This window comes from Toxorhynchites rutilus, chromosome 3, assembly GCF_029784135.1.
Source record: "Toxorhynchites rutilus septentrionalis strain SRP chromosome 3, ASM2978413v1, whole genome shotgun sequence".
In the NCBI taxonomy this organism is placed as follows: Eukaryota; Metazoa; Arthropoda; class Insecta; order Diptera; family Culicidae; genus Toxorhynchites; species Toxorhynchites rutilus.
The window spans coordinates 109,965,795-109,991,059 of NC_073746.1; the positions used below are offsets into that span (position 1 = coordinate 109,965,795).

Sequence of the window (25,265 nt, forward strand, 5' to 3'; positions counted from 1 at the left end):
CGACAAACACAACATTTGAGCAAACATCCTTCAAATATCGTCCTTTTCGGAGCTTGTTTCGGCGCCAAATGTACGATGTCGGTAATACGCCTTCTTTCCGTTGACTTCATATAAACTTCCAAAACGACTTCGGGTTGCGCTTGAAGTTTCTTTGCAGGTTTTGCTGGTACCTCCTGAAGCAACGTTGAATTGTTTTCTGATAGGCATTGTTAATGCGGTTGAAATGGGTTCGCAGAAAGGGAGTGCGATACCTGGAGTACCACCTCAACATGACACGTTTCAAAGTTTTCATTCGACGTAGCTCTGGGGTCATCCAAGGCTTCATGTTTGTCGCTATCTCCAACCTCTTTGGAACGTGTCGATCGATAACGTAGTTCAAAACATGAGAAAACATCTGAACTGCACTGTCAACGTCGTCTTCGGCTAGAATGTCATTCCAGCTTATTTCGTCGAGAGTGGCATTGATGATAGCATAGTCAGCTTTGTTAAAATTGTATCCGACAGTTGTAGGAACGTTCTTCGTCATAATTTCGGTTCTACCAAATGTCATCATCGAGACAGGATGGTGATGAGCGATATTCACCAGATGGTCAGTGGCTGGCAGTACGTAGGGAGCTTGGTCCGTTGAGCTAACGAAACACAAATCCAGCAATCGACTATTCTCGTTTAGAATGCCATTAATTTGCCGTAATGTAGTCATACTGTAGCAGTCTACAAGAGCAGCGGTGGTGGAAGAAATACGGGAACACGATGCGTCGACGAGCAGGAACCTGTATGATATATTCCGCCAAATTAAGCCGGGAAGGATGAAATCGCCGAGAATCACCAAATCGTCGACTGGGGAAGTCAACTCACTGATGAATTCGACAGATTTAATATGATCGGCTATTAAATTGGGGTCGCTTGTGCGGTCCGGTGGAAAATATGGTGGAAATTGTCTTGTCAATTGTCTGAATTGCAGCATATGTCTGAATTTTTAGTTACGATCGATGCCCGTGGTCGTGGATCAATTCTTGACCTTCAACGAAAAGAGGTGTCACCTTCGGACATCATCAAACATCTCAAACTTCCTCGTCAAACAGTTTATGATCAATCGAGAAAAAATCAAGGTTCGTCCTAGAATAAGCAAGAAAGTGACAGTTCAAGGTTCACGGAAATCGTCAAGAAGCGAATTCAACGCAACCTATGAAAGAGCATGCGGAAATTTACTAAACTCTTGCAAAAAAAACTGAAACTACATCGTGAACGTTACAGCATAGCCTCGTTAAGGACAAGTTGAAGTTGAATCGGTATAAACTGCAGAAAAAAGTTAATATGGACCTGCAGAGGACTACACGGCTCGCTCGATGCAGATGTCTACTTGCACAGCTCGTTCGTGGCGAACATCTGACGACGCTCTCCACCGCCGAGAAACTTTTCACGATTGAGCAGACACACAACTGCTGATGAAATCGGAAGAATGGTGTCGGTCGTATCATCTCGCACCTGTGATGGTGTTGTGCTGGAGTAGCCGCTGATTAGAGGACAGAATTTTTTTTTGTCGTAAGAGGAGTAAATATCAATGGGACGTATTATTTGGATGACGTTCTGAGGAGGAACGTGATGCAATGGGAAAACCAACAGTAATCTGAATTGGATCATCATGCAAGATAAGGCTCCACCCTATAAGAAGAACACGGTTCAAAACTGGTGTGTGGCCAATTTTGCTTCAGTAATGAGTGGCCTCTAAACTCATCATATCTCAAGGTCCTAAAAGACTCACGAGTTTGGGTGTGCTTTGAAGAATCTGTATGTAAGGAAGAAGACATTCGGGCCTCTGGTGATTCATACCTGTACCGAGAAACGGTCGTCATTGAGTCAAAAGCAGATCATATCGAGTATTTTTCGTTTTTTTTAATCCAAAATATATATTTTTATTAAGGCTCATATGGCGTCAGCCTAACGGGGTCGGGAGTTCAATATTTTGACAATGTTTGCTAACAACTATGTAAGTAATATGTAACCGATTACTCGCGGTTGGCTCGAGGTTAGTATTACAAGTGTTCTCATAAATCCCAAAATTTGCAGTCTTCAATGCTCTGTACGTGTGCCCGACACGGGATACTTCCTATTGGGATGCAGCTGACCGTTAATCAGCAACGCCCCCCTAGTCTGCACTCCATATCTAGCGTGGTGCGTCTTTCTCGACTCGAGCAATTCAGAATAGAATGATCACTAGCCGGCGCAATCATCAGCTCGTGTAGAGTTGTCAACCTTTGGCTCTTGTTGAATCATCAGAGTTACGCTTTTGATTTCATGAAGTATCATGAAGAAAACGGACGTTTTAGAATTGTCCGAGGTTCATGCGATAGCGGCATCTTTACTGATTCAGAATCTGTTTGATTTTCTCGTTTCAGAAGGGCTAGAATCGTGTACGCCATGGCACAACTCTTTTTGGAACCATCTCACTTCATCAGCTCTTAACTATTCTAGTTATGAATATTTTCTTCCGTTCAATTTTTGTTTTCTTGTTAACGGATAGATGAACAAAAAATGTTATAATGGATAGTAAAAATATTTTTTGTTTTATTTTTACGGAGCTCGAAACGGCCGAAATTCGTGTCTCTACACTAGAATACCCCCTAAACAAAAAAATCGTTCTTTTTCATCCCATTTGTTCTAAGGCGTATGTAAATGTATTTAATCATTTATGTGATAATCCCACTATGATAACTGATATTAAGCCCAAAATACTACTCCCTCATAATCTCTTTTCGAGAACATTCGAGAGAACCAACGACAAATACCTACACATCTGCTTTTCTAATAGTTTTAACGTGGAGTTTTTTTCTAAAGCAAAAACACCATTGATTCTATCCGACATTATGATTGCACCCTAAATAATCTTACTGACATAAGAAACATTTCTTCGGTCACTTCAAAGGACTGTAGAACAGTAGAACCGCTCAATCAAGCAACAAAAATTCTTGTAATCGTAAATCACAGCTGAATTAATGAACTATAATCAAATGGCGCATGAAATAACATCTGAGGAAACGTATTTGGCAACAGAATCATTTGCCTGCAGAAAATCTCCGAGAAACGAGTGTCTATCGAAAAGAGTTTTTCTGAAGACATCTGGAATTATTTCGTACAATTGATTGTTGTTGTAATTTAGTGATTTTCAACCGGTGGGGAATTCCCCCCTAGTGGGGAATTTCGTCATTAAAAGGGGGGAATTCTGCATGGGACTATTGCATATTTACTTCGCGTTGAATCTGACAATGATTAGCAAAAATTGCCACAACAACTAATTTATTGGATACGCTAAAATTTGCGATCCTTGGCAAACATTTCCAAATCAGAAATATAATGTTCAATTGTTCAACTTCACCATGTTTGAATAACTTTCGTTAGTGAATGATGATGGAGCAGACGACGAAACAGTACAGAAGACCATTAAAAAGGAAAGTGTATTGCATTTGTCAGGATTTTTTACAACAAGTTAAACTTGAAACATATTTTCCTTATATCAAAGAACAAGATTTGGACATGATTTGAAATTCCTTCCGGCTGGCAGTGACGAAAGTTCCGGAATTCGGCAATTTCAGAACTCATCGATCTACAAATCATCGATTTTTATCTTGATATGCGAATTAAGCGCTACGGGTGTTGTTGTCTTGTGTGCAGTATTTATGTGAATCTGGATTTCCTACAATGCTTCTGATGGAAACACAACACCGTAACAGAGTGGATATCGAAGATGTCATGAGGTGTGTTTTTCGACAACGTTACTATTTTATTTTATTTTATTATTTTATATACCTTATTTGTAATCAGATACAAGTACAAAATCATATTTGTTGCGAATATAACTTGAAAGCCGTTTGGAATGGAGGAATGGAGCAAAAGAGGTTGAAAACCATTGTTTTAATTGAAACTGATCGAGGTACTATTCGGGAAAAATGTGTTGAAAGCGTTTAAATGAAGAAACGACCAATGGATTTAGGCATACTTCAGAAGCTTTATACTGAGCTTTGACTGCGATATACTAGTTCAGATATTGAAGCGATAATTAGAACAAAGAAAACAATATTTTGAATGCCTAAAATGCTCCAAATTCAAGAACTGCGGTTGATACCATAGAACATCACAATCTTCCGTTCGGTTGGGCAAAGTGATCCTCAAAAAACTGCTCTCCGATGCTGAGCATACCTAACTCAGCTGTATCAAAGACGTCGCAAAGTAGATGCTAAATTCGGGAAATATTCGCGAACGAGGGTACTGTCCGTCAGAAGAGGTGGACTGAATCTGCTTCTTTCAAAACAGAACTCTGCAGAACTCTGTTTTCGAGCAGGCTTTATAGAGATTTGGATAGCACTCGTTTCGCTCAAATTATTTGAAGAATCCTCCAAAAATTTCCGGTTATTTCATCAAGTTATCAGTATTCCACATGTACTCTGCAGATAAAAATCGACAGTTTACCATGTCAATTTCAATCCTACGAGTTCAGTGTATGCTCAAATATGACGTAGCTTAAAAGTTGAAAACAATGATCCTCTATACCAATGAAAGCTTGAACGCTCATCGTTTATGTAAGTTTTCCTCCAGAATACATATTTCAGTAAAGAAGTTCGATGATATAGAAAAAACATTCGACATAACCATTTTATGGGTAAATATAGAGTACTCAAAATGGGCGGAAAGTTTAAACTTTCTTGAAAATGCAGAACAGATTTCACTTATTTTTGAAAACAGATCTGAATGTACTTTTGAAAAAAATAATTTATAATTTTATAGGGTGGTTGAAATATCAGACAACAACATGTAGAAAGTGTACTCGTTCACATTAATATGAAATTGAAAATGTAACTATTCGAATCAACAACATGTCCATTTCACCCCCACTGTCCGTCTAACTAACACCTCCTCTATAGTCTATCCTAGTATGCACAATTCGATATTATGAAAAAATAAACCTTATGCAAGATAATTTTTGAAGTGTTAAGTATCGGCATAAGCAATTACGATTAAATATGAATATAAAATTGTGCTCCCGTGGCCGAGTGGTTAGCGTCATAACTAACATGCCGGGTGTTCGGGTTCGATTCCCTTTCTGGTCGGGGGAATTTTTCGTCAAAGAAATTTCCTCCGACTTGCACTGTGATCACGCGTATTCTAGAGCTTGCCACTCAGAATGCATTCAAGGCGTGTTATTTGGCATAGAAATCTCAATAAAAATGACGCAAGTAATACTACGTTGAGACGGCGAAGTTCATCTAGGAACGTTAGTGCCATTGAAGAAGAAGAAGAAGATGAATATAAAATTAGGTTAATGTCATGAATAAGGTTTCATGTGGGTATGAAAAAATAAAAAAGGGATAAAAAAAATCACAGGAGGGTTGTGTCCGAGACACGACCGCATAGTTGACGCAGGATTCCGTTAGACTGTCTGTTGATTTTGGATATGTTTCAAGAATTACATCGTTAAACTCGTTGATAATGATTTGGTGGCCCTGAAAAGGGCCGTTTTGTTTCGTTGCTGGGTATTGTTTGTTCACTCCACCAGTGTTTACCGAGTGATTATGACAGAAGGATGGTAAACATTCGTTGAATGGTGCATATCAGATAAAAGATATCGCAGTAGAACGATATCTGATGAAAACAGCCCTCTGTGATCCTAGACGAGATGCCTCCTATGTTATGTATGGATGAAATAAAGAGAAAAAAAACTCCTCAATGTAATATAAGATAATTACCAATACCGAACACAATTATTAATTTTTCTCATCAGTTGAAACAAGTTTGTTACTAATATAAAGAAAACATATTTGAAATGGAAAAGGTAATTTTCTTTATTAATTTTTAATCTCTGAGTGTTTATTCATTCCAATGCGAATTTTAATTGGACTAACAACACCTAATACTATACACTCTGTCCAACTTCTATAAGACCAGGTGATGATCTTGTTGCTTTGTGCCATTATAAATAAACAATGCTTCAACTTATATTCTAGTGTGTTGGTATTGGTGACTTCCTTACACTGTATGATTTTCATATGTGTGTGTGGAAGTGCTGAGCGTAAACCAAAGGTTTTGTATTTTCCAAGTGTTAAGTTTCTACAAGACCAGTTACATTTTTCCTTTGTTTTAGTTGTTTTGATCAATAAATCTGGAAAATGCCGAAGGGAAAAGTGCTCACGGAGAGAAAAGAAAGACAAATTGATGCATTTCACCAAGAACATGTTGGTATCAGAGAATTTTCTCGTCGGATTGGACGATCCCATTAAGTAGTGCTCAATTTTTTTATGAACCCTCAAGGATACGGTAAGTTCCACGTAAATCGAAGCTCTCTGACCGGGATAAGCGGGAAACAGCTAGTACGGATTCGAATACCTCAAAATCGCTTATGCAAATAAAGTATTATTTCAATTTAAATGTTTCTCGGGTGACAATTCGTCAAGTTTAGGTAAAAAAATTCACACATAAAGTTGAAGAGGTTAAAGCTCCTCATCTTACACCATTTTACATCGGAAGACGTCTGAGTTCTGCCAAAGCTTACATGAACCGACAATGGGACATGGTATGTTGTGACAAATAATGTTTCTAAAAGAAAACATTTGGCTATATACCAAAACGAAAAGTTCTTCGACGTAGAGATTATCTTCACTGACGAAAAAAAGTTCAATTAGGATGTCTCGCTGGTTTCGACGGGTACTGGCGTGATTTACGGAAGAAGGAACAGTATTTTTCAAACAGGAATTTTGGTGGAGGCTCGTGCTGGCTTGGGCGGAATTCTGTGCAACCGAAAGCTCAAGACAGCTTTCATATCATTCAAGGATTACATACATGTTCTGGAATCCTCTCTTATACCGTTTTTGCGTGGATATCGTCACAAAAGATCACATTCCAGTAAAACAATGCTACTATTCATATCAGCAAGGAAACTAAACAATGGATGAGGGACCGACCACTTTTTTTTTTGGACTGGTTGGCTCACTCTCCAGATTTGATTTTCTGTTGAAAATCTTAGGGGGATCCTTGTACGCAGAATCTACACTGAGGGAAAACGGTACACCATGATTGAAGAGCTCAAGGTCGCAATTTCGGAAGCATGGAAAATATAGAGAAATTCGTTCAACAGCATTTGGTAAATAGTATTGCAACACAATTTTTCCAGGTTATTAGCTGAAATGGCAGGGTTGCTAATTATTGATATGAATATTGATAATCATTGATATGAAATTTCACGAAGCAACCAACATTCAGTTCCAAATTTAAATTTTATTTGCTAGAATTATTCGTATCACTCACCTAGTGATCCCCGACAATCGTTCGATTAATCGATTAATCGAATGCTTCCTACAGAAATCAATTATTAATCGAACGAATACTGCACAACCAATAATCGAAACGAACGAATAATTTACGTCGATTAATCGATCCAAAGGCAGAGAGAAAAAAACGTACGGCCGCTGCAGTTTTATCCTGAAAATCAATCATTATCTTCGACGCTCCATTAAGTTCATGAACGAAGCTCAATGCCGTCAACGCGAATTGAGCTTCGTTTACGACTTTAGGGGAGCGTAAAAGATAATAATTGATTTTAAGGCGGAACGAACACTTTTTCGATTCCATACGGCTTTCTAGCAAATGAGAAATATTAGTCTAACTAATTATTTCTCTCAGTGTTGCGATTAATCGATTAATCGATTATTTGGGGCGATTAATCTATCGAATAGCAAACTGCTGAAAACTATTCGATTAGCTGATGAACGATTAATTCCAAAAATCGGGGATCACTACACTCACCTTTCTTGCAATATAAAAATTGCATATATTTGCAATGCCGATTTCCCCCGGGCACCTTGGGTTTTCATGTCTCTTTTAGGGAACACATTTCGGTAGGAACAAAATTTCCCCCTACTTTCATGTATTTGCAATGCCGATTTCCCCCAGGCAGCTTGGTTTTGATGTCTCTGTTAGGGACCCCCCGCATGTGTCGTCAATTTCGACCAATCAAAAGTGGGTATTTCCGTTAGAAAATACCGAAATCGACTGACGCAAAAATTTTATCAATCTATCATGAAATGATTGAGCAATAAGCGTTTTAAATTTGACATTTTTTACGATGTGCTCGATTTTAGATTTTCAATTTGTACCCAAATATGTTCCCAAAAGACGTAATCCTACGTAAAATAATGGATCGCTTACCCTTTCATCATATTTTCAGCTCAAGGGATACAACTTGGAAATAAATAGATTTCCAAAAATATATTAAAAATTAATACCGCCAACATCCATAACAATCATCCCAAAGCGACAGCCATCGCTCATCGCTGGGTACTCGTAAAATCCATTCGTCTCAGAAATCAAACAAAAACATGACTTTTTTAATCCATTTACTGCGGCGCCTCTGGCTTGTCCCACATTTGCGCGCGCCCATAATTCTCAGCCCTTATCGCTTATCGCGGAGACAAGCCCACTTTGTAGCGCTCAAAACAAAGTGTCAAATTTGAAACCCCGGCCGTTGTGCCGGGGCCTGTCTACGGTGGTGACACATGCGCTCTTGTGGTAGTTGAGAGCCTGCCCCCTGGCACTGTCTGGTGGAAGCTACCCTCAAAATATCGGAAGGGCTATCGCTGACTGTGCTGCCATTCGCTTGCCATAAACTTGTGTATTATAGATTCAACCTCCGCGATGTGAGGTGTAGTGTTGCACCGAACGGTGTGTCCACCTAGACTGGGTCACCTTGAGAATGCACTCTCAATAGCTGTCGGTGGTCGAGTCGACCGACAGTGTCTGAGAGTTTTATTCGATCATATGCGCACTCTGTGATAGAGTTTTGCTTTCGTTCGACGGTCGCAATTCGAGATTAAACACTCACTAACGAGAACCACTTTCCGAATCGGTTGAGCGGTTGGGCATAGCCATCATCGCGCTGGCAAACTTAACAGTTCTCTGTCAGGCGAAGTGCAACGCGCGATTGCCCAACTGGATCTTTCATTGTGCACTCGTTGCTAAACAGTGTTCAACCCATCATCCGTTCTTGAGGTGCTTGAGTGCGAAGAATAAAATTTTTGATCCTACCTTTGGATTTGGAGAGGCTAGAAGTCGACGTGCCCTTTAACGGTATTTTCAATTGGCCCCTATTACGGCGGGGCTGTCCCTTACGGTACTACCTTCGGTGGTGGCAGTGTGATCTTTAGCCAGTTGCCATTACGTACCTGAAACGAAAAAAAAAGATATAAAAATAATACTGGGTTAGTGCGGAAGGGACTATGGTTTATGCTTATGGAGCTCGTCAGAAAGAACTCCATTGTTTATGGCTTTTCGATTGATTAAGCCAGATACCGAAAGGAGCGGGTAGCCATTATGAACTGATTCGATTTATTGAGCGCGCATACGCGCGCCCATGCGTTACATAATGCTGAGAGAGCCGAGACATGCGGCAGACAAACCGCGGCTTGCAAGTTTGTGATTTCCAGATTAGAGAAATATGAGGCAATCTCGGAAAACGAAAGCATAAGCCCAAGAATGTGTCCCACCACCAGACAGGAAAGTTCGTATGCCACGTAATTACTCAATCAGTTTCCAAGGTGCGTGGGAATTCCGAATTTTTTCCCGTACAACTACCGCTCACTGTCGCAATATGTTATTTGGCTGATGTTTCTCACTTTTTGCAGAGAACAGTATAATTTCCTCGGCGGTGCATAGCAATAGTGGATTGGCATCCATTCAGCTGTCGGTGGAATGGAATTATCTATTCGTATCACATTCGCAGGAAAAAGTGTATCACTTGAATTGTGTCCGTGGGGGACGCTTTTATTGGCTACTTACTTGCTTTGTTGAGAAAATTGCATATGATCTTGCAGATCTCTCCTGCATTTGGTGTCTGCTGCAGAGCGAGTTGACGCAGTGTGACAATGACAAACGACCGTATTTGCAACCCCTCTACGTGATGAATTTGCACCATAGCTGGGACCAGAGCGCTGGTTTTTGTTAATGAGGCAGCAATCAGATGCTGGCGGGTTTAGCAATTGCGACAACTGCTTTTTCTTGTCGGGAAGGAAGAAACAGGTGGCCTCTAATAGGTTTCTGATGTTTATATGGCAAAAAAAGTAGATTGAGTTGTGCACAATATAAGCAAGCGGTCAATGAAGTCTGGCGTATTTGCCATTGAATTACAATTTGATTGCGTTCGGACGTTATTCTCAGTCAAATTGTGCGAAATAATTCAGATCGATTTATGTGCGGCATATGCATTGAACGACCGGATGATGTCAGATTGCGATGAAGCGGATTAAATTTTTTGTTAAATAATTTTATCACGTACAACTTCCATATCAAGCTTGAACCACCTGGGGTCATTAGATTGAAAGAGGTAGTCGAGGAATACATTTGTGATCACACATAAAAATAATGACAAAATTGGTGCAAGTGTGGTTCAATTAACGTCTCACGTCTAACTTTTCAAAATATACTCATTTGTCAGGTTTACAGCTCTCATCAATCAACGTAGCTGAGATGTATCGATAATGGATTCATAAATTCGATTCATTATTGTCGAAAAAATGTATTAAATGTATAATCAGAATTATAAAATGCGTTTGTTTCGGTGATTCGCACACGAAGAATTTGTTCGAATATTTCTAATCCATAAAATTATATAATTCTATGGAAAATCATAAGATTATAAATTTATTATATATGTTTTTATAATTCATGAAAAAACCATTTCAGGGAGCTGATCTCGAGGAAATCTTATGCTCAACAGGCTTCCCATGAGTTCTTCATGAGCGTTTTCTAATTGTTTATCTTTATTTTCATAGAATTTTTAAATGGTATATTCACGAATTATATGCGAATCAAATGTCGATTTTCTGGGGCGCAAATTTTTATGCTTTTTTAACAAGTAAAAGATGCTGACTAAAAACAATAACAAGTTCGGTCGTTTTTCTCTAACGTTCTCTGATTTTCATATTTTTATCGCGTAAACTTTATCTTATCGTTAAAAATTTGGTTTAATTTTATCAACATATCATCCGCGAACAAGTTGACTACGGAGTTAAGTTGAATCTGTGCCCTAGATTCGGTAGATCTCTTATTTCGTGGATTCTAATCTGCACTGCTACAAGCGGAATACTCTGCCATTATCGTTCTCGAGTTGAGGATAATAGAGTAAAAGTTTTCCTTTATACTCGTGTGTCTGCGATTTTGAGTTGCGAATATGGCTAAAAGGTGCGAAGCAAACCCGTGCTTCACAGCGTCCGCATGCAGCAGTAAAATTGGATGCTGGAAATGTGAGAAATCGTTCCATCTCAAGTGCGCTGGCATTTCGGGGAACCAACATAAAATCATCCGCGATTGTTCTGGTGCTGTGTGGCTCTGCCCGTTATGTCTTGATTCGAAAGATTCTGCTGACCGGAATTCACCGACACTGCAGTTAATCTCTGATCGCCTTGCGTCTATTGTCCGGCTCGTTATGTCGCAGATAGAGGTGACTCGCTCTCTGTGTCGAGCTTATTGGCAAAATCTGCCGCGTTCTAGTTGCTGCCATCACTCTCCAAAAATTAGCGCTACAAATGTTGTAAGCAATTTCGAAGAACAAATCAACAATATCGAATTTAGCAAAATTTTCGATTCATTCGTCGCCGATGCTGATCAACTTGTGGAGAAAACCAGCAATAAAAAGAGAAACAGGACCAGTAGTTGCTCTTCAACTCATATAGCAACTTCTAGGATCGGCAAAAGAACGAGAGTTGATGCGTCAGTAGATGCGTCTGATTTCAACCCACAGATGACCGCAGCATCATTTACAGTCTCAGAAATAGATAGGAGACATAACATCTCAACAATTGACCAGCGAGAACCCCTACTAGATTCTATAGTTGAACATCATCCTACCATCGTTAATGCAGTAGTAACATCATCACAGCCTCTTGGTATAAGACCTCATCGCTCAACACGCTCAGCGGCGTCACCTTCACCTCGTTCTTGTAATGCAACAGCAACCTACTCCACTAGTAATCCAGAGATAGGCGCACCTGTGCCGGCCTCCTCATCTAGTTTCACAGGTAATTTGCCCTCTTGTATATGTCCGGCCGAAGCCGGTCGAGATACTACACAACTTATTCGTTCTTCATCGATACCAGATGCAGATCTTAACCAACAACGGACAGCCACTACTATCAACACGCTAACCTCTGGAATTAATTCCTGCATGGACAATGGGTCTGGATCACGAAACAACGCAAGTATCCAGCATTCTAGTAACACCGACGCTGTCTGTATCAGCAACTGTATCTGCAACACCTACCGCTACACTCCCCACGCTCTCCGTTGCTCCGGTCGCTAAACGATCTGATTGGTTTTATTTGACACGATTCCTACCAACAGAGACAACTGGAAATATTGCTCTTTATATTTCGAAGAGATGCAGCGTTGAAGCTTCGAAAATTCGGTGCCATAAGTTAATCCGTCAAAATAGGGATGATGATATTCCGTTAACTTTCATTTCGTTCAAGTTAAGCGTTCCAGATTCGATAGTAAGCGTAATTTGTTCTAAAAACTTATGGCCCAGAGGTGTGTCGAAATCACCTTTCTCAAATCGTAAATCATCAACTAATGCAGTGCAACTTTTACCCTCTCGCTAGGATACTGCTGGCTCTGACCAGCAACTACAATCAGTCGCACAACAGAACGCTCAGTCGAGTCAGGCCGTTTTTTTATGCCTTCCTCCCACACCGAAAGCTCCTCAGAAATTGAACTAGGTAGCTCTGTCGTCACAACAACACAATCACTTGAGCCCTCAGGCAGATCGCAACCGATTAGTGCGAGCATCGCTGGTATGATTTACGAATTGGTTATCTATTACCAAAATGTCGGTGGTATGAATTCCACTATTTCTGACTATCTTGAAGCTAGTTCTGATGCTTCTTACGACTTCATTGCACTCACTGAAACATGGCTTAATAGCAACACACTGTCTAAGCAGATTTTCGGTCTACTTTACAATGTCTACCGACTGGATCGATCTACGATGAACAGTAATAAACTTCATGGAGGTGGAGTCCTTCTGGCCATTCATTCAAGAATTCATTCTCGTGAATTGCTTCCCCCTAATGGGCCTAAGATTGAGCAGATCTGGGTGACTGTGTCGCTGAGCCTCCACACTATCTTCAGTGTCGAGAGTGTTGAGAGTTGCTTACGTTCCACCTGACCTCACAAATGATTCATCTGTGATTGAACAACATATTTCATCGTTAATTTGGATTACTGATCAAATGAAACCTAAAGACAATATTATCTTGCTGGGTGACTATAATCTACCAGGCATTAAATGGATCCTCAACACATCGAATTATTATCACCCTGATATCCTGCATTCGACTATGCACCGCCAGACCGAGTGTCTACTCGACAGTTTTAGCTTCGCTGGACTATGTCAATTGAATGGAATCGTCAATGCAAACAACCGCATACTTGACTTATGCTTCACCAATACTGAGCTCATTTCAAACACAACAGTGATCGAGTCACCGTTTCCTTTGGTGAAAGTGTGTCATCATCACCCTCCGCTCCTCATTTCGTTGCGTGTCTCGCCACCACTCATGTTTGCAAGCACAGCTGAATCGGTCCATCACAACTTCAACAAGGCTGACTTTCTATCAATGAATAGATTTTTTCTGAACATTGATTGGAACGCCATTTTAGATGCATGTGATGTTGAATCTGGCTCTCTTGCTTTATCGAATGTGTTGCTCTATGCAATTGACCAGTTTGTCCCGAAGAAAAGAATCCATAATATTCAGCAACCTCCGTGGTCAAATCGTAATCTGAAACATTTGAAAGCAGCGAAGAGATCCGCTTTGAGAAATTTCACTAGATTTCGCTCGTATTATTGGAAAACCCGTTACGCGCTGGCCAACAGCCATTACAAACGTCTTAACAAAGTTTTATTTGCCAGTTATCAGAACCGCGTGCAATCCACTTTAAAATGTAACCCCAAGAGATTTTGGGAATTTGTCAACAAATAATTAACCAGAACATCGTCAAAGACGCCTGCCATTAGCTGAAACGTTCTTCCAACCCTGGATCAGACGGAGTCTCCTCCATTGTTTTGAAAAAGTGTACCGATAGTTTGTCTTACCCACTGAGTCTCCTTTTCAATCTCTCCGTAGATTCTGGCATATTTCCAGATATATGGAAAAAGGCTTATGTCTTCCCGGTTTTTAAGAAAGGGAGCAAGAAAGAAGTGCAGAACTACAGAGGGATCGCTTGCTTATGTGCAATATCTAAGCTACTAGAGCTCATTGTCTTGGATTACATCTCCTACACATGCAAGAGCTATATAGCTGAACAACAACATGGATTTATTTCGAAGCGATCAACAACTACAAACCTAGTTGTTTACACATCATTTATTGCTCGTGCTCTACAGTCGCGTTATCAAATAGATGCAGTTTACACCGATTTTTCGGCGGCTTTCGATACCATCAATCACCAGTTAATAATTGCCAAACTTAATCGTCTCGGTTTCAACGGCTCCTTTCTTAAATGGTTGCAATCCTATCTGGTAAATCGACAGATGTCTGTTAAAATTGGTGACACTATTTCCAAGACCTTCAGTGTTACTTCGAGTGTTCCCCAAGGAAGTCACTTAGGACCATACATTTTCCTGCTATTTCTGAACGACATCAATTTTGTTTTGGATTGTCAAAAATTGTCTTACGCAGACGACTTTAAATTGTACTATTTAATTAATAGTGAAAATGATGCAGCATTTCTACAGTCGCAAATCGATGCATTTGCATGGTGTGACAAAAATAGAATGATTCTAAACCCCACCAAATGCTCAATTATTTCATTCTCGCGTAAACGCACTACAGTCCACTTCAATTACAAGTTGCAGGGCTGTATATTACAACGAGTCAATTGTGTCAAGGACCTAGGAGTTATGCTCGACTCTAGGCTTACATTTCGTGAGCACATTGCATATATAACGATGAAATCATCCAAAATGCTCGGATTTATGTTTCGTGCAACAAAACACTTCAGGGACATACACTGCATAAAGGCCGTATATTGTTCCCTCGTTCGTTCGATACTCGAGTATGCATCAATTGTTTGGTCACCATACTATCAAAACAGCATTCTGCGGCTAGAAGCTATCCAGCGCAAATTCGTTAAATTTGCTCTACGAAATCTACCTTGGAGTGATCCCAGCAACCTTCCCAGTTACGAACACCGCTGCAGACTCATCGGGCTTGATTCTTTGTGTAATCGCCGCAACCTTGCCAGAATATGTTTCATTTCCGACTTGATACTGTCGCACATAGACTGTTCAGAGCTTTTACAACTTGTGAACTTTAATATCCAGCAAAGGAATCTGAGATCTCATAACTTCCTCCAGATACCGTTTTCACGCACGAATTACGGATACTACGAGCCAATGTCAAGTATGTGTCGAGAGTTCAATAGACACAGTATTTATTTTGACCTCGGGATATCACGCACATCACTTAGAAAGAGATCCATCTCTTCGATCACAAATACTCCGTCTAGTTATTAAGTTTTTAATTATAATTTAGTACGTAAGCGTCATTTGGGTTCTGTATACCCGTTGATTTGTCGAATAAATAAATAAAAAAAAAAAAATGTTTGTTTTGCGAGCGAATGCGAAGGTAAATCATGTATTATGCATTCTTTCTTCCAGCTTCGTTTCCATGAATGTTGTATGTAACACAAAATTGCGTGTAATAATTCGTTCTATCTAACAAATTAGCAAGATGTTAAAGTAATTAGATGCAAGATTTCATGCATCCCTCAAACTTCATGCAAGATTTCATTAGAGCAACGAGGAAAGTGTCACCCATACAGTGATCGTTCATTAATTAGGAGGAGGCAGCGATAATCATTCGGAGACTTATTGAGATCGGCATTACATCGCATCACAAAAATGAAACGAAATGAAATATTAATATTCTTCATGACTCATATTCATAATTCCCAATGACTCAATTCCTTCTATGATAATAATAAGAATAAGACAATGGAAATAAATCACAATATCATGATTTCATTTGTATTTTACCTCAAAATATTACGAAATCGTGGGTATTTTTAATTTCTTCTTTCATTCCTTCCCCATACATTTCCTACTCAATGTAATTAATGACGATATTTTTTTTTTGTTTACCGATTCACATATACTTCATCTATCATTCCATCCTGTTATATGTCCCGCTGATGTTCATTAATCATTTTCAGTTTTACAGTTGAACTTCCTGCCAGAAGCTTATTGTCTTTCTTTGTTCGTTACCGTTTGAAGGTTATGAATACATACAACAAACGGCTCTTTTCAGGGCTACTATTTAGAGTTAAACTAACCGATTTCTGAGCAACGAGTTGAATTACATTTAAAATAACCAATTGTTCTGAACAGTCCTACGTCAAACTTCCGTCCGTGCCCCTAGGTTCAGACCCTTCTACTTTTTTTTCCAACAAACCTTTTTTTAAACGGTTGTATTTAAAAAAAAAAAATTTCGGGAAAATAGAAAAATTTGAGGAGAAAAATTCCTAAGGTCATCTTTTGGTACATTGTTTATATTTCAAGAACAAATGTTATATGATTCTGATGATCTTTTCTAATTGTAAAAAAAACTCTTTCTCTCTCCCTTTCACAACTCTTTCTTAGTTGGTGAGGAAATTCTACAACCTCAGAGTCATTAGTAATGACTCTGAGGTTGACTCATTACAGAGTCATCGAGCACTTATAGTATGTAAATTTAAGTAGCATTTCAAAAGTGAAAAGTTCGAAGTTAGTGTTTTAGGTTTTTCTATTAAAAATAATGGATTGCGGGAATGTTCTCATCGTTTGAACTCTTAAAAATATTCTAGAGTTTGGGCAACAGTGAAGTGAAAAAAGCAACAGTGAAAAGTGAAGTGAAAAAGCGTAACTATGACATAGGGGAAATCACATACCGCTACAATCTCCGTTCTTAATATTATAGCTTAACTAATTGTTGATTAAGATATCAAACGGTTTACACTATAAAGAATAAATATAGTACATATTTCATTAAAAGAAAAAAGTTAAAAAATCGAACATTTTTTAGTGTGGTACTTAGCTTAGAGATAAAGTCAATGATATTTTCATAAAGTTTCATGCGAATAATCCATTTTTGTGCCGTAGACTTTCAAATTCGTATTCGTCCAAATACATTTCTCATACAGAGTCTCATCGTTTCAATTTTTAACTGCTGCCCAGAGTTGCCATCCTTCCAGTTTTTTATGGATATTGCCAGTTTTTTTTTAAAGTATGCTAGCAAAACAGCCAAAGGCAAAAAATCTTTAGTTTTTCCTAATTTTCACAGTTTTATCCAGTGTTTTTATACTTTCGGTATTTTCAAGTGTTTTGCTCCCCCAAGCTCTACACTTTTGTGCCCAGACTTGTTTACACTAGAATGTGTTTGCCATAGTATGACTCTGTGTGCATTGTGTGAAGTAGTAAGTTTGTTGAAATTCAAACTCTCTTAAGGCTACGTACCGGTTTTAACGGGACAGTACCGTTTTTTCGACTGATTTTGATTACCCCGTCTTTTTATCAATTTGTACCGCATTTTGAGTATACAGAAAATTCTTATATTCCTTAAGATTTCACCAGCATTATTTTGAATAATTTTATTCGAATGAACATCTGATGAATAAATTAGGTTTTACATCGTTATATTCGCAGAGATTTCACACAGCTGACTTCAACATGCAATCGACATTGAAAGCTCCGTTGTTAAAATTTATAAATATCTTCATATTTACACGATTCGTGTAGAAAAATTTAAGAGTTTTTGTGATTATTTCGTCGGTGAACATGATGCTAAATTGCTTAAGCAGGGTAACATACGATTCCTTTCTTTTCGACCTTCTATCGAGAGAGTTCATAGTATTTTTGAAGGATTGCGCTCTTATTTTCTTATCGGCGTCAAATCGTCTTCAACTCGATTATCCCCAATGAAAGCCTTAAACCATGGTTCAAAAGCCCGACTCATATCCAATTACTGTTCGCTAGACGCGCTGTTATTTCGTATTAATCTTGCCTCAACAATCTATGCGTTTGTAGTCAAGGTTATCACGACATTGAGCATGTTGTTTGGTCGTGCGATAGCCACCATCTACCTTGTAGCCAGGTAGAATTTAGAAAACTTTAAACTGTGAATAATTTTACGATACTGCGTAGGAGTATATTGAAAAAAGAAAAGTTATTCTAGTAAACAAACAACAGTATCCATAGATTTTACTGAGGTCCATTCATAACTGACCATTCAAAGTAGCATTTGTGAAAAACTTTTTTTCAGATACATGGAAACATGTTGTTTGATGAGCACACAACAACTAAAGTAATTAAAATTGATGAGATAAGGTGGAGGTGGAACTTATAATCCTTGCCAGTTGCAAATCGTTGGGTCCAAATATTCTCAGAAATGGAAAATGAATTTCTATAATGTAACTTAGCTTATTTATTATATTTTATGTGTGTCCGTAGGAATGATTTTTTCATGATAAACAATATGTGGACAACGGAAAAGTCATGACTCAATATTGAAATGATAAATAATTATCAAATAGAACTTATCTAGATTGTGATAAAATTTATGAGAAAATTTCCAAAAATCATGATTATCTAAATATTCATTCCTGGTAGAGAAAAAAGCAAGTACATGTACAACCATTCAAGGCCAAAGCAATGTGGTGGATTTTCGTTAAAATAGGTAGTTTTGTTCCTTATCGCAAACAATTGGGCCCGTTTTTTTTTCAAAATCAAAAAAAATCATTTTTTCCCCGTTTTCCAAAAATTTTGGGTCTAATATGTTGGGATAAGGAACAAAACTACCAATTTCAACAAAATCTGATCTGAAATCCTCTGTATCGGTTTAGCATGGAATGACTGTATGGGAATGTTTCATTGTTTGGTTTTATTCTCGGTTCATTCACTCAATAAAATTCATAAAAAAATGGGATTTTGTTTTTTTTTGCTTACGTGTTCCGTATTTAGCCCGGAACTATTTGGTCAGCCTACTTAAGGCGGAATTCCACATATTCAACTTGATGCATGCTACAAGTCAATGGTTCTTTCTTAATTGAGTGTCTCTTTTTACGACATAATTGGTCTTGTAGAGCAAAGTGGGCCGGTTCCGAGACTGAAATGTTGATCAATGATTATTTGTCCGTATGTAAAAGCTCGGACAGCGCCGTAGCCGATTCGATAAGTTTTTACATTGCGCTCTGTACTCACATTCTGAAACGATTCTATTTCAATGATACTTTGATCATCAACATGCCGATAGCATGATCCAACTAATGTTATAAAAATGAAGGATGTGTCAATTGCTCCTCTTCTACAAACTCCTCCGAATGTTTGCGATCGAAATTATATTCAGGATATCGATAATGAATTTCGGAAGTTCCGAAACCTGGATTTTACTGACGTCACTGTAATCGAACGCAATGATTTATCTTTCTTTTGGGGTAAAATTTTGTCACTAAAAAGTAATGACAATAATTTTCCTTTCCCCAAATTGAGAAAACATATTCCAACATTTCTGACTTTGCCGCATTGCTCAGCAACCGTTGAACGATTGTTTTCAGAAAACAATTTGAACAAAAAAAAACTAAGAAAAAAAACAGTAACAAACAGTACGCGAGGAATCTTAGCCTTCAAAAATTAGGTAGACATTCATAAAGAACAGTCAGGAGTAGTTAGAATGACACAAAATGTAAAAAAGTATAATGTTAAAATGTATGATCACAAAAAGGATAAGGAAAGTTAAAAATGTTACGATACTTATACTTACGGAGCGAAATTTTCATTATGAATTTATTTTTTTTTCAGTGAAATTTATTCTGAGCTTGAAGTAATGAGAGCGAAGGTCCCATCAAACTAGTATTAGAAAACGAGGTGACTCCAAGTCGCCGAGATGGCGGCCACCGATCCGTCGTCGGAAGCGGCGGCCTCTTGCAAGTAAACCTGTTTTCACCGATTACCCGGTTAGTTTGAAAAATACCAGTTTTTTTGAAAATTTCTTCAGCTTTTTCAAAAATTAGGATGGCATCTCTGCTGCTGCCAAGGAAAATGCCATTAAAAGAAGGATAATGCCATCAATTATATTCTACATCACTGTACCATAACTAATCATACTGAAATTGGAGACATTTTCGATAAGTCCAAAGGACTCTAAAACAGTGAACCAGTACAATCAGGCGAAGATTCTCCTTGCAATCATACAATTCCTGCTTATTGAAAAACATGATGGATGGGATAACACCTGAAGAAATGTATTGAGCAATAAAATCCAGAGTCTCCAGGAAATCTTCCGGGATTTTTCAAAAATTGGATGGAATAACACCTGAAGAAATGTATTGAGCAATAAAATCCAGAGCCTCCAGGAAATATTCCGGGCTTTTTCAAAAATTTGGATGGTATCTCTGCTGCTGCCATGGAAAATGCCATTAAAAGAAGGATAATGCCATTGATTCTATTCTACATCATTGTACCACAACTAATCATACTGAAATTGGAAACATATTCTATTAGTCCGAAGGACTCTGAAACAGTGAACCGGTACAATCAAGCGAAGATTCTTCTTGCAATCGTACAATTCCTGCTGATTGAAAAACAAGATGGATGGGATAACACCTAAAGAAATGTATTGAGCAATAAAATCCAGAGCCTCCAGGAAATCTTCCGGAAACGATGGTCTATCACAATATTTGACATGATTTATCGCCAACTAATAGTCGTTCTAAATGAAGCTCTTCGGGGTAATATTCAGGAGAATTTTGTCGGATGCAATCTAATTCTTTGCGAGAAAAAGACAAATGAAGTAACATTAAATGGATTTAGATTATTCCTTTGCTGAAGTTCCACTATAAGATACTAGCTCGGATATTGAAGCGATAGGTGATCATTTTATTAACGATTCATCTAGAAAATTCACTAAATATTCCGGGCATTCCACAAAGTATCATTGTTTGAAGTACATTGCAAATAATCTTCCTAATATATCTGGATGTCTGATGAGTAATCTATCTATAGTTGTATTGTACGGGCACTTCATAGATAGACTACCTTACCAAAAGTGATGACAGATAACGCAAAAGTTTCATGGACTACATCTTGAAGAAATCTAAGGTATAAAACACTCACGTTGCTATCTGTTAGTGAATTCGAAAATTGCATGCGGCGGCTTACAGGCAAACTCGGGCAAATCCAAATTTGATCGAACGTATCGAATAATCTGGAACATAGATTCAGTTTATGTTCTAATACTAAACAGCTCACAAGTTATCCTGACTCGGAGTTGGAGTCAACTTTGAGCATAAAAGTGGGTTTCTGTACCATGTTGATACCTGAGATGAAAAATAAAAGCATGCATAATAGACTCTGAATTTCTTATCTGTTATGTGAATTTTGTATTGGAATCAGATAATTATATATCAATCCCGTAAGCGTAAGCCTTCTTGTTATATTGTAATTGTCGGTAAATATGTGGATATAATTCTTTAATGCAACAAATACACTTCCAAATTGAATAAAAGATCCTCAAGTACCTAAGAAAATTGCTCGACCGATCACAGTTTATGTGAGTTACTTCCATAATACAGATCTCAGTGAAGAAGTTCAACGATATAAAAAAAATGGATGTTGAACCGAAATGCGATCTCAGGCAGCTCTAGAGTTGAATACGCATAGAGCTAAAAAATGCCTGCAAATGGATAACAGATTTTTAAATTTTTGATTGGAAGGACACTGTTTTTACGAGTCCTTGTGGATATCATCTATTTCCACCTACCCTTTCGTGGGCCAAATAGCGTTGATATATAGCCATATAGTCTGTCCAAATAATATTTTTCTGTTCAATATAATTTTCATGATAAACTATTGCACTAACGTCTTCTGAAAACAATTTACACAATTGAATTTTTATCGTCACTTTCTGTTTTACAATAGCGAATACCAATTCGTCACAAAGTACATCCAAATCGAATCGAATTAAAGCCACCTAATGACCCACCGGATGAAAACGAATCCAATTACGCAATCACAAACAGACACCAGACACCTTGTTTAACATAGCCTGATTAGCGTGTATAGCGATGGCCGGTAATCGGTTTCGGCCCGAGGGACTTTGGCAGCACGCAACTGATTAGGACTCCGAGTCACGTGTGGTGTGAAAATCATCTTGCCTGCTGAATGAAACTCGCCAAAACGAATCCCAATCGGCGGTTTGTTGGATATGTTTACGATTAGTTCCGTCCAACTAACCAGGCTTAATGCGAAGCGAATCGATGTTCCGAGCGAGCTCGGTCGGTACATTCCTCCGATCTTCCGTACCCGGAATGCTTTTTATGCACTATTTGGCGTGGGTAATTGGGTGCAATGCAGAAAGAGCGAGAAAGAGAGGAAGGAATGAATTTAGACTTATCGCCAATTTGTTGATCTTGCCAAGGGGTATCCTCCGGTGGACGTGATCGAACTCTGAAGTGATAGAAGAAGGGGCGATGAAAGTCGTCGTCGATTAGCGCAGCAATGATTTTGTTGCGCGTAGCGCTTATCTCTTCTCGCGGGACGCTTAATCGCTTGATGTAGGATTAGCGCGCGTAAGTTGAGGCGTCTAGCGGAAATGCAATGGCTCATTCATGCGTGCCACGAATGGTTTCGCTTATTTCGATTCATCATCCCGAGAAGTGTTACGCTTATCTAATGCTGCGATAAGTTCATTCAAAGTTCGCTAATTAATTAAAATGATGGCGTGTGAAGAGCGGTGAATGGAGCATATGTAACGCTTAAAAAATGAAAGTGAAAATTAAGCATTAACAAAAAGTGTCAAGCTCGATAATGGGGTGAGCAAAGAGGGCGCATGAAATAATAATATTGTTACAACACATCAAACGGAAAATAACAATGCATTTTCGATCACGTTCCTCCTGGGGGGCTTGGGGACCAGTAAAGGGAAAACGACCTCGCCCTGGATTGTGGCAGCGGCAGCGAGTCGCGGTTGAGCTCAATACAAATAAAGCACTGATTCGAAAAATAAATTAACATGCACTGAGAGTAGAGCCGCCCGAACACTTCTTGGTTTCATAAATGTTGAACTGCGTTACTGCAGTGGCACTGCCGATTGCATGCTGCTGTTGCAGTCATGAATATTCGATCGGGTAAAAGTGATTTTATAAATTATGACTTTTCGTCATCTACAAGACCGAAGCCAGTGCGATGCAATTGTTGTGGCACGTGTTTTGATTGGACTTCGACGCGAGCAATTTTCGAATTTCTTCTTAGTGTTTTAACGTAAGACAAAACTACGACAATATAATCTCGTTTGTTCGCATATGACACGTCTCGGCCGTATCATCGTTATCTTTCTTGTGGGGTCAAGCCGAGTTTGCGATAATGCGATAATAAAACTAATTATAAAAATGTTTTTAAGTTAAACGGTTCATTTTGTTGAAACATAATAATAATAATGATAATACAGATAATGTACTGGAAGCTTGAAAATAATTAGGTCAGTAGCAGTTAGTAGTTATCACACCCCTTCCTTCATCAATATAGGGCAGTGATGAGACTATAATAAAATCGGGGGGCATATGATGGAACAAATAATTGTGGAAAATGGAATTCCGATGTGGCCTACGATCATTTTGATTATCTTTTTATCAATCTGTACCATATTTTGAGTATAAAGTAGAGAATAAAAAAATATTTATTCCAATGACATTATTTTCAACACATTTATTCGAATGAACATCTGATTGGAATTTAAATTTAAAATTATGCTCAGTGTTTCCGTGTCCATGTAGAATAATTGAAAAGTTTTTGTGATTTCATCGGTGAATATTGTTCATAATTACCTGAGCACAGTAACACACGATTATTTTTTCTCTGACCTTCTATCGAGAGGTTTAGTATTTTTGACGGATTGCATGTCTTTTTGTTTCACAGGATAAAAGTCGGATAGTTACCTTTCGAACATTCATTGGCGTTGTTGAGGGAGAATGTTGCTGGAGCTGCTGTTATTTTTTCATTAATTTATTGGCATTCATATGTACATAGAGAGAATGCAGTATTTTTGACCAGAGAGGTGGAAACTATTTCTAAAGGTAATGCATGTGAATACAAGAGACTAAATTTCATAAAACTGAGCGTTTTTTTTACGATACTCTGCGTTGGAGTACACTGAAAAACTATTTTGAAGCTATTTTAAGGAAATCACAGTAGAATAAATGGATTTTATTAATTCCACAATGGTCTAAGATTCAAGATAGCATTAGTAAAATACTTTCTGTTCTTATAGATGAAAAATTGTGTTTGATGAGTGAAAAATGATTCAAGGAATTAAAATTAATTAGACAAACAGGTGGAGTAAAGATTGCGTGCCAATTATGAGTCATCAGGGGCCATTTTTTCAGAAATGGAAAGGAATTCGTGAAGCTGACTATATTTTGTGTCTGACTGGTGATATCGTACCAGTCGAAAGGATTTTTTTTTCTATGATGAACAATATGAGGACAACTAAAAAGTTACGATTCAATATTGAAACCGTTAAAGCCATGTTGATAGTCAGAGAGAAAATGAATCTGGATTGTGACAAATTTTATGATAAGAATTCCAAAAATAATAATCTTCTTTGCAAAGTCGCTTCGTCATCAAAGGAATCTTCGTTATAGAGAACAAAACTAGTACATCTAAAAATGTTTAATTGTTTGGTTTTATTCTTGGTATCATCCACTCAATAAAATTCTTCAAAAAATATAAAATGAGTATAATATACATAAAAAAGAATTGCCAAATGTGTTGCTTAGTGTAAAACTCGAGAACAGAGATGCAATGTAATGGCGATGGTTTTTCAGGTGGCATAACGCACTTCTATATCTATAGAAATGAAAATGATTCACCAAATAAGTTCAAAACTCGAGAACGGTTTATCTAATTTAAGTTGTTTCATTTTGTTGTGTTTGTCTCTGGCCATAGATGCTAAGGCGAAAAAATTGGAAAATTTTGAATGAAAATGGAAAAATTCAGAAAAAAATAATTCCCATATGTTCTACAGTGATGTTTTTAGTTCAATTGAAATTCGCGGAATTTAAATTCGTGTTACGCTGCTATGAATCGAAAATAGTAATGCATCCTCAAGTGGAATAACATATTTCTTTTCATTTATTGTTATAGAGACTTCAAACTACAAAGTTCATTCGTTTTATCCCAAAAGCCACGCACAATCTTT

The 25,265-nt window shown here is 38.1% G+C and overlaps 1 protein-coding gene across 3 annotated transcripts in view; it reads right to left on the bottom strand.

The window, feature by feature from the left end:
* Positions 1 to 25,265, bottom strand: part of LOC129780566 (mucin-2) — a 437,053-nt gene that overhangs the window by 93,588 nt on the left and 318,200 nt on the right. Inside the window, exon 1 of one of the 3 annotated variants that reach the window (XM_055788952.1) lies at positions 9,070 to 9,206. The exons of the other annotated variants lie outside the window; for them this stretch is intronic. The gene's annotated coding sequence lies outside the window, so the exon portion shown is untranslated. Of the gene's footprint in view, positions 1 to 9,069; positions 9,207 to 25,265 lie in introns of those variants that run through there. 3 annotated transcript variants of the gene reach the window in all.